The 9,973-nt window shown below is 45.4% G+C and overlaps 1 pseudogene; it reads right to left on the bottom strand.

The window, feature by feature from the left end:
* Positions 1-8,733: 8,733 nt before the first annotated feature.
* On the bottom strand, positions 8,734-9,270 carry LOC121837731 (annotated as a pseudogene).
* Between the last annotated feature and the right edge of the window lie 703 nt (positions 9,271-9,973).

Raw genomic sequence — 9,973 nt, 5'->3', positions numbered from 1 at the left:
GATAGATATGTCCAAGGTCACGGCGGAGAAGCGCGGTTCAACATTTACAGCGAAATACAAACAAAATACCTAAAACAAAACGCCGTCACGGCGGCAAGCGAAAATGCGGCCACCTCACAGGGTCCAACCGACGAACCTACCTCACATGCCACTATCTTCCAAAGTCAGTAATTCCACTGATTCAGAACTGGCAAGTCGTGCCTGATTCTTGGTGAGGTCCGACGGCACGTCTCGGAACGGAGTGTTTTCACTAGAACATTTCTCGCTTAGAGCAGAAATTTCCTGCAGCAAATGTCATTTTTGTTTATTTTTTAACCAATTTTGTAATTCTGACAGCAGCGGATGGTTAACGGTGTTCTTCGGGAAAAACCAGGGATGCTGGGTTCAATCCCCATTCCTGCCCGTTTCGATCTGGTTGAGCATCTTACCGGTGTACAGTCGTATATCACAACTGCGTGGTGCACGTTAAAGACCATAGTCTAGCGGTTTTACTGCACTGGCTAAATTTCTCCATTTACAGCTGAAACACAACACACACAATGAGCTGATTTACTTCCGGCTGTATAAACATGCACGCAACACAATTGGTTTACCGCCTACATATAAGAAATACCAATAACTTCGCTCGTCGCTAGTAACTTATTCAGAAAGTTTTTAATGCTTTTTTTAAACTCGGCCATATGGGATTTCATTGCCGCCAACATTCGCATTTCTAATGGTCGATAAAAACCCCAATAAATACTTACTCGCACAACAAGCTTGCTTTCAAGACATATTGCGCCTCGCATTTGCGCATAAGCAACAATCGCAATCTGTCTCTGTTGGCTATGTTGCACCGTATTTCATTACTATTTATGTAAAATAATCCTACGACCCATCCTTTAAAAGACTTTCCATAAAAAGTCTCAGGGAGCTTTCATTTCGCACATGCATCTTCAACCGAACCGCAGTTGTAAGCGCTTGCTTGCTAAACTGTAGTTGCTTTCCTGTTTCTTTTTTTATATAAACAGTTCAACAGTTTGATACCATAGTTACACGGGCGCCCTTAACCAGAGTTAAGTGCGACTGTGGTCAGATTCAACCATTGTTAAATGTGCCCGGCGTGCATTATAACCGAAGTTACGCTCAAGTATATTTAGCAGTTACTGCCAACTATACCCTAGTTACCCGGTCACCCTTTACCGCAGTCTGAAATGAAATCAGTCACACTTAAATGTGGTTACGTGTGCCCATGTAAGTGGGTATAGACGATTCCATTTTTTTTTATTGCCAATATGCGTAACATTTTTCGGTTGCGCACGCCGCGAATAGTTTCGAATGTCTACAGCGTTTGTAGCCTTGAGCCGTCACGCCTCATCCTTACTAAGGCATCAAAGCAACCAAAAATATTTGAAAGATATAATGAGACAAAATGACTTACGAGTGTCATGGGGAACCTTTGCCTGAAAAAAGAGAAAGAAAGAAAGCAGATATTTCAGCTTACTATACGAGCTTCTTCGAACACGATAAAATACGTGCACTAGCATTTCAACGTTAATACATAAAATAAAGTGAGCTCTCGCTTTCAATGCATCCATAGATTTTCATGAGGACCCTGTTGCAACACGGACCTCAAACGGCCGTAAGGATCTGCTAGGGCCACAAATGAGCTGCGCTTATACTTCGTTTCAGCTTCGGTCCAGACGCAGCCGATGCTACAAGTGCGAGCATGTGGCCCAGAACAGTGCTTGCACTGCACGAGCGCGCGTGCTTGGCAGGGATGCTGAAAGCCCGGAGCTCGCGCTTGTAGCTTTGGCTGCGTCTGGACCGAAGCTGAAACGAAGTATAAGCGCAGCTCATTTGTGGCCCTAGCAGATCCTTACGGCCGCTTGAGGTCCGTGTTGCAACGGGGGCCCTCATGAAAATAGTATAGAGTATCGGCACACTGTTCCGCAATTTTGTTGTAGGCGCCGCCATCTTGCTGCTTAGTACAGAGCAAACGCATGTGCATATCATCATTATTCAAAATTTCGACTTTCTCAGCATAAGTTCCGGTGTTAGGAAAAGATTGGGTGTTAGGAAAGGCCCGTAATATTGACTATCTCTGCCTCGAATGGTATAAACAATTATGGAGTACGAAGCGTTTCCTCTGATTTTACATAGAGCTTGAGATAACTGGCGACCATGATTTGAAGAACCAAGACTGGTTAGTGTTGTTACTCTGAAGCGTTGCTTTAGCTCTAGGATCTTCCTAGGCCACATCCCCTACCTTCCTGGCGCCCTGGCTACTACTGGAGAGTGGAGCACAATAACCCCTGCTCACGTATCATTTAAGAAGGTTAGGGCATTGAGGAGTCAGTGGAACAGGATGATCGGTCCACCATACTTCTTCCATATGCTATCATAGTTCTGTATTTACCTTGCGCGCCAACTCTGGCAGATTGGGTGCCCTACAAACGGTTCCCAACATTCTATTGGTATTCGTAGGCAACACCAACAGTCTTATAAAATTAGGGAAAGTAACATATCCGAAACTTGAAGCGCTGTATTTGGTCATGACTGGATGTCGTGAAATGAGACTGGGAAATCGAAACTAAAACTGCTGCCAATGGTATCGCAAGATGCTTCGCGCGATACTGTGCCACTAGGATCGCTTCGATTTTGCAAGAGGTCCATTTCCCACTCGGCGTCATCAGAGTGTGACGATGTATACGTGAAGGGAGAGAAAGTTGTTCGCATCCTTGGATTTCATGATATTATAACAATTTTCTCTGCAGTGAATAGGTTGCATTTTAGTGCCGGTCTAAAGAAGGAAAGAAAGAGGCCCGCGAAATTCTGGAAAGGAAGTGTAAGCGGCGAGGTCGCAAGATTCGTCACTCAAGCAGTGAACTGGGTCACCCAGGTCAGGGGACAGTCTTTATCGAAGACGCTGTGTGAAGGGTTCGTAACGGACTTTCAGCAGGTGATAATATTTTAGTTCTACGAGTCCCACTTTGCCGGGACAATTGTCTCTTGGGCGAAACTATCGGTACCGGAACCTTTCATATGGCGGAAATTTGGCAAATGATGGCGTTTTTTTTTTTTTTTTGCAAATTATGCATTCCTTTTAATCGAAACATAATTTGTGTGCCTAGCGTACATGAACGACGGAAATTAAAGGCCGCGTATATTATAGCACCAAAGCTCGGAATAGGGTCGCTAAGCTAAACACGTCAAACACAAATATTCTATGTGTTATGACATAGGGGGGAGGGGGGAGGGGAGGGGGCGCCGAGAGATTGCCGCGAAGTTTTCTTTTCTCACGAATCCGCAGATCCGTTTATCTTCGTGACGTTTTTCATTGAAGGGGCAAAAAATCCAGACCTTTCCGTCGGTGCCGAACAAGGGCAGCACGAGAGAGCGCGGAGACGACCGTGGTCCATACGTGTGACGTCGCGACAAAAATTATCAACTGCGACCATCACCTCTGATCGTCTTTAAAAATCACGGCGGAGGCCAACGTTACTGGAGCGAGCTGTTTCGCAGTTCCCTATTCTCGCCTGCAGAGGCGAATGGCGCAGGTGGCGGTCACGAGAACTAGAGGCGCTGCAGTGGGATCTCGCTTCCCTGTCTCGCGCGTCGTCTGCTACCACCGCGTTGAGAGCTTCTCTTTCTTTTCCTTTCTTCCTTCTTTTTACTTCCATCTGTGTAACAGCAGAAAAAAAAAGATGAGGAAGATGAAGTGTAATACACCACAGAGAGTCAGCGCATTGTGAGTGTTCCTCCTTTGAGTGTTTCAAATTTATTTTTACGTGCGTCTGTTTCCTTGCGCTGTAAAGTGTTAAGCCTGATTCAGACAGTTGCGATTGACTGAGTTTGACTGCGTAGCGGCTGCGAAAAACCAGGACATCCCTGCTACTTATATCGCGTGCGAAGATGATTCATTAAATTGGATTTAACGCTTCATAAGAAGCGCAGATATGCCGGTGACTCGCTTTCGGTTTTCGACGCAACGCAGTCAAACGCACTCAGACGCAATTGTCTGAACCTCCCTTTAGTATGAATTGCCAACTCGCCGAAGCTCAAGCATTGCTATTGAAGCTTCGCGGGCTAAACAATCGGGAAGTAAGACTCGACTGCAGCGCTGCTAGTTCTCGTGACCGCCCCTGAGGCCTCGTCGCGGGCGGAGCTGTGAAACTGAGTTTGCTTCAATAACGTTGGCCGAGGCTTCGGCTAATTGCATTTTAAAATCAAAACAGTCGAAATTGACAGTCTGGCATCTTTCACATTTCCGCTGATAAAGAAGGATTTACTGAAAAACGTCGATATTGTTCTTTTCATTGCTGTCAGCATTTTAATATAATAAACGTTTAGTCCGACATGGCTAGGTCAGAACAAACCTAGTAGCGTTGTCCGTTTTCGGGCGGATTTTGCCTCCGCGCAATTGTCCCCCGATCGGCGGGACAAAATCCTTTTACTGTTTTATATTAAGTATACAAGTGGTCACATAGGTTAGCAAAAGCGTCAGTGTGGTCGAGTTGCCAAGATTAGCTAAAGTGGAATTAATTCTGCTTTCATGAACGACAATAAGAGTTAGGTAAGGTTATTAATACTAACGATGGTGTTTTAAGAACGCGATGACTCCAAGCTTCTATTGTACACAATCAAACCTGTACCATCAATTGGAACACGCACCATTAAGTATTTCGTTCACAACTGATAATCCTGGCCGTGACGTCAAGGGTCAGGATTATTAGCTATAAAAGGACGTCACTGAACGCGCCTGCATACTACACGCCCTAACAGAAGCCTCTCGCTTGAAAGTCAGCCATGGCCGGTCGTAGGTTCATGAAACGCGAACAGTCAGAACCTCGAGAAGCAGAAGCTTCGTTCAATTTACGTGCACCTCTTGTACCGGTGCAGAAAAGTGCAGGGCGGTGCACTTCTGGTCGTATCTCAATACACCCACCGGAAGTACAGTGCCCTACATTTTTCTGCACCGGTATGAGAGCTGCAGTTAAGTCGAACAAAGCTACAATTTTGAAAATGGCACGCTGAGCTGTTCCTCGCCATCTCTCAGTTGGGACACTTCTAAGCAGGGGCATTCAAATAGAAGGACGGGGAGGGAAGCAATTCATCCCCCTCAACCCCTCCCCCCCTCCCCCCCCCCCCCAATTGGCGTCAAAAGAGGGGACAAAGGGCATAAAGGTGTAACGGAGGGAGTCGATTGCCCCAGCCCCCGCCGCCCCCACATCTCTCAAACACTACCGACGTTACCACGCACAACGCTTCTGGGTGATCCCGGCAGCCTTGATCACTGTGTCGGAAGATGAAGTCTGAAGCCGTGAACGCCGCTCACAGCTTCACAATATTACAAAGTTCAATATTCGCCTCGGTGCACAGAGAAGATTTCGGCCTTAAATAACCCCTTCCCAATGTTTTGAAACGTTACTTTGTCGTCACCAAAAACTTTCATATACGACGAACTTGTGGCAAGAATGTTCAGAGTATTCATAGCTAGCCCAGGGGCAATTTAGGAAGCGTTGAGGGTAACGCAGCGTATGGATGTAGGGGCACGAGGGCACGACGTGTAGCCGTTTAAATCGGCTGGCCCAAAGATGTTGCTCGCGCGCGCTCCGAAAAAACTCGCTGTGACTTTTTTTTTTTTTTTTTTCAATCGCGCTAGAATATGAGCACCGAGACAGCTTGATTAATTGACATCTCGTCCCGCGTGATACCATCGCTGCGAGTGTCCAGTCAGCACGCTCAGCGAACTACGGCCCCAACTTTGTGTTTGACAAGTTTAGCGACCCGGTCGAAACTTCTTATTACCGAGCACAGGGAGTCAAGGTTCTACCTGTGCTGCTACCACTTTTGATCCAGACGGACGTGCGGTCGAAAATTTTCTTTGCCGCATTGATCACTAAGGTTGAGGTCCCACAGCGGTCATCTTAAAGGAGCGATGCAATGATTTTTGTACTTTGAGCAAATATCTCCTAGAATGGATTCCTGGCGTTAATGACCTGTGCAACACCCGTTCGTTTTTAACCACACGAAATCGAAGTCACAGAAACAACTAAAGAAAACGAGCAGTGTTCACCCCCTCTACTCGCAGCTAAAGTCACTAAATAAAGCTACACTTTTAGAGCACCGAAACTCCCAAACTACGCCCCTGAAGCGCGTCAGGCGCCGCCATCTTGGGTCCACGCGCTGATGGAGGAGCGCCTGTAGCTAAGCCAACCCAAGCTGTAGCCGTCGCCTGCGCCAGCTACCGTAGCCGCAGCTGTGGCAGCGAATCAAGGTCGTGTTTGTACCTCGACGTAAGAAGGAAAAAGTGCGTGCTGAGCGACGGACTTTAGTGTACGCGCGCAGTAAACAGTAAAACAGCTGCAAACAGCGGATCGCTGGACGCAAGATGGTGGTGTTGAAAAAATGCGATGATGATGATAGCGACTCACATGACTGCCGCTGTCCAATGATGCGGCAGCGAACCAGAATAATGTTGAATAGAGCTACTGCATTGTCGGCAAAGTGCCAAAGAAAACGAATGCGGTGCTTTGAAAGCGTAGCTTATTTAGGGACTCAACTTGCAGCCAGAACAAGAGGCCACGTGATCTGTAGACGATTATATACCGCCAATGTTGATGGTATAGACGCTTTACACACGCGCCAAATTGAGCCGCCATAGCCGCCCTTCTCTTGACTTACCGAGGTGCCGAGCCACTGAAGCGGGCGTTGACGAGTCTCCACAAGGGCCTATGCTGGGGAGAAGGACACAGCAGCACTTAAAGTGACAATAACCTGGCCTGCTGTGGCAATGGTGAAGTGAAGCGAACGGAATAAGAGGAAACAAAAATTGAAGGTCAGTTATGGCGGCGCCCATGCACAGCTGCTGCAAAGCGTCTATACCCACGCTAGAACACTGTACCCACGCGATGGGGTGGGCAAGGCAGAGGACACGCGCTGAGTTCCAGAAATTGCTATAGTATGGCTATCGTCGTCGTTGCAGCGATTGAACGCGGGCCCCTACCCGAATGCTTCTCGAGCTATTGATTATCACGAGCCCAAATCGAGCGTTCACGCAGTGTTCGGGTTCAATCTATGAGCCCCACTCAGATATCGTCACTGGGCGGTACTGTGACCGCCCAGCTACGTCATCAAGTTGAGTAATGCGGATTCTTGGGCGAGTTGGTACCGAAACTTGGAGAACATAATAGCACTTCACGACAGGGACGAAGGGTAGGAACGAAAAGCATTGTGTTGTCTCGTTCCTACCCTTCGTCCCTGTCGTGAAGCGCTATTATGTTCTCTACGTCATCAAGTTTTGCGAAGGAGAGCTTGAATGGAAACGTTCGCTTTTGTCCTTGAAATTTCACCGCAACAAAGGAGTTTCTTTGCCAGTGGCGTTGCGTGCGAGCATCCCTGAGCCCCATTAGTGCCACTAAGCTCGTGTAAAGTGAAAAACATTCCAATTGAATATCGTTGCACTGCCCCTTTAAATGAGCATAAACGTTGAACTGTAGATGGCGACGCCGATCGTTGTGTCCGAGAAACTGTACTATGACTCGTGGCACCGATGGTGCGGCTAGTCCCATGTGCACGCTGCACGTTCACCGCCTGCTCTCGCCCGCGCCACGCGGTGCCGACGCTGCCCAGTTTGCTCGGCCGCTAAGCAAAACAGCTAGCCCAGCCTAGCCCAGCCTAGCCCAGCCAGCTCATGTAACGGAGTATGCCGAGCTGGGAGGGCTTGACGAAAATAATCCCTGGAGAAGGGGATCAAGGGGGACAAAGGACAACCACAAATCTCCAAGCACACCTAGGTGACTTGTGAGCGACAAAAAAAAAAACCGTCCTGGGCCTGGTATTGAGCCAGGGATCTCTCAATTTTCAGTGGAGCGCTCTACCAACTGAGCTGACAAGGAGTTAGACGTCAGTGGACGAAACGGGTTTCATCAGGTGCCCCCAATCTAAAACCAACAAGAGTGAACGGCTTGCATTTTAAGATTATGATTATAATGCAATTAAATGCAAAGGTGCACCTGAGCTGGACAGGAATGAAAAAAAAAATAATTCCTGGAGAAGGAGAGCAAGGGGAACAAAGGACAAACACAAATCTCCAAACACAGCTAGGTGACTGGTGCGCGACCAGACAAATCCGCCAGGGTCCTGGTATTGAACTGGGGACCTCTCAATTTCCAGTGGATCGCTCTACCATCTGAGCTAACCAGGAGACGTCAGTAGAGAAAACGGGTTTTATCAGTTGCCACCAGTCCAACACAAACAAGGCTGAACGGCTTGCATTTTAGGGTTATGATTATAATGCAATAAGATGCAAAGGTGCAAGCGAGCTGGACAAGAATAACAAAAACAGTTTTGCAAGTTACTACGTGTAATCTATTAAAGTTATTCGAATTACCTTGATATGACCGAGAAGCTGAAATGCACCTCTTTTTATTTCATAGAATCCTATTCTTTGTACAAATTAAAAAGTATTAAATACGTGTACTTCAGTGACTAAAGTAATATCGTGATCTATCATGAACTGCAAATAAAATATGTTATTTTGCCTATATCACAGAAAAATAAAGCTTGAATCTTATTTATTTATTTATTCAATATACCTATCAGCACCCAAAGGCATTACAAAAAGGAAGGGGGGGGGGGATAAAGTGAGAAAAAAAAGTCAATAATAAATATATTGTTTAATCATAACATAAATCATAACAAAAACGTAACAATCATAAACAACAATAATTGTACATAGATTACCATAATTTACAAAATCGGGTTTACTATGTTCAAGCACTCTTCAATAACTCGGAGAAAGAAAACACAGTGTTTGATGAAATCGTGACATACGACTCGGGTAAACAGTTCTATTGGTAAGTGGTAAGAGGAGAAAATATTATTTGGAAGTGCCAGTACGGAATCAATATTCGGGAACCTTATTTTGATAATCTACCCTGCTTGAGATGAAGTGAAGAAGTTCAAGAAGTGATCTCTTGTTCATGCCCGTTTCGTTGTTATATATATCATGAAAGACTTTTTGATGTAACGTAAACCTACGGCACTTAAGCGGTTTTCATCCGAAAGAGCCTTTGAGAAACTCCAGCTCACAGTGTTGTCATACGACCCGCTCACGAATCTCGCTGCCCTCTCTTGGACACTTTCGAGTTTGACACAGAGATATTGTGTTTGGGGATTCTACAGTGGACAAGGAAATTCTATAATGGGCCGTATATTTGTCATATATAATGCCTCCTTAACTTTTGGTGGGCAGTTTCGAAAGTTGCGTCCTAAAAAATAAAACATACCGGTTTCTTCAGTTGTAATTTTATTAATGTGATAAATATTCCAAGATAAATATTCTGTAAAATATACCCCAACATACTTCTCCTCTGGAATATCAGGAATTGCAGTTCCATTTAGCGTTTTTTTTTGTTGGTTTTTGTAAGACGCATTTTTTATGTTTAGCCTCATCTGACATCCTTGACACCACCTTTAAATGCAGTCTCTGTCCCGTTTAAAACAGCACTATCGTTGCAATCACGAACAGATCGATGAACAACGGAATCGTCTTCATAAACACCGTTTTGTTCAATATATGCCCTTTCATTTATCTTTTTACACTAGGTACTGTTTTCGCTCAGTAAAGTAGTATTGTAAGAATAATAATACATAACCTGAGATATTGAATGAGAACACTTTAAGTACGTATAATTCGAGTGAACCGATTCGAATGTTTTCCTAAAATGAAGAAAAGCTCAATCTATTTGAGAATCTTTATTGTACGAGGACGCCAGATCATTATTTTTTTTAATAATTGTGCTCTGCACGAAAAGCCGCTTTTAAAACCACGGTAAAAGGGAGAAAAATATTTGATCGCGTACAGAAGATCGACTAAAGGCTGCATTATATGAGCTCGAACTGTTATAGCATGCATAATAAAGGCACGTAGGTCGGTAGTTATATACTTTATCTTTGAACTGCTTTTATGCACAAGCACCAAGACTGG

Source organism: Ixodes scapularis, unplaced genomic scaffold (genome assembly GCF_016920785.2).
Source record: "Ixodes scapularis isolate PalLabHiFi unplaced genomic scaffold, ASM1692078v2 PGA_scaffold4__175_contigs__length_147842914, whole genome shotgun sequence".
NCBI classification, from domain to species: domain Eukaryota; kingdom Metazoa; phylum Arthropoda; class Arachnida; order Ixodida; family Ixodidae; genus Ixodes; species Ixodes scapularis.
The sequence above is the reverse complement of the archived record's forward strand: the minus strand, read 5'-3'. Positions and strand labels throughout refer to the sequence as shown.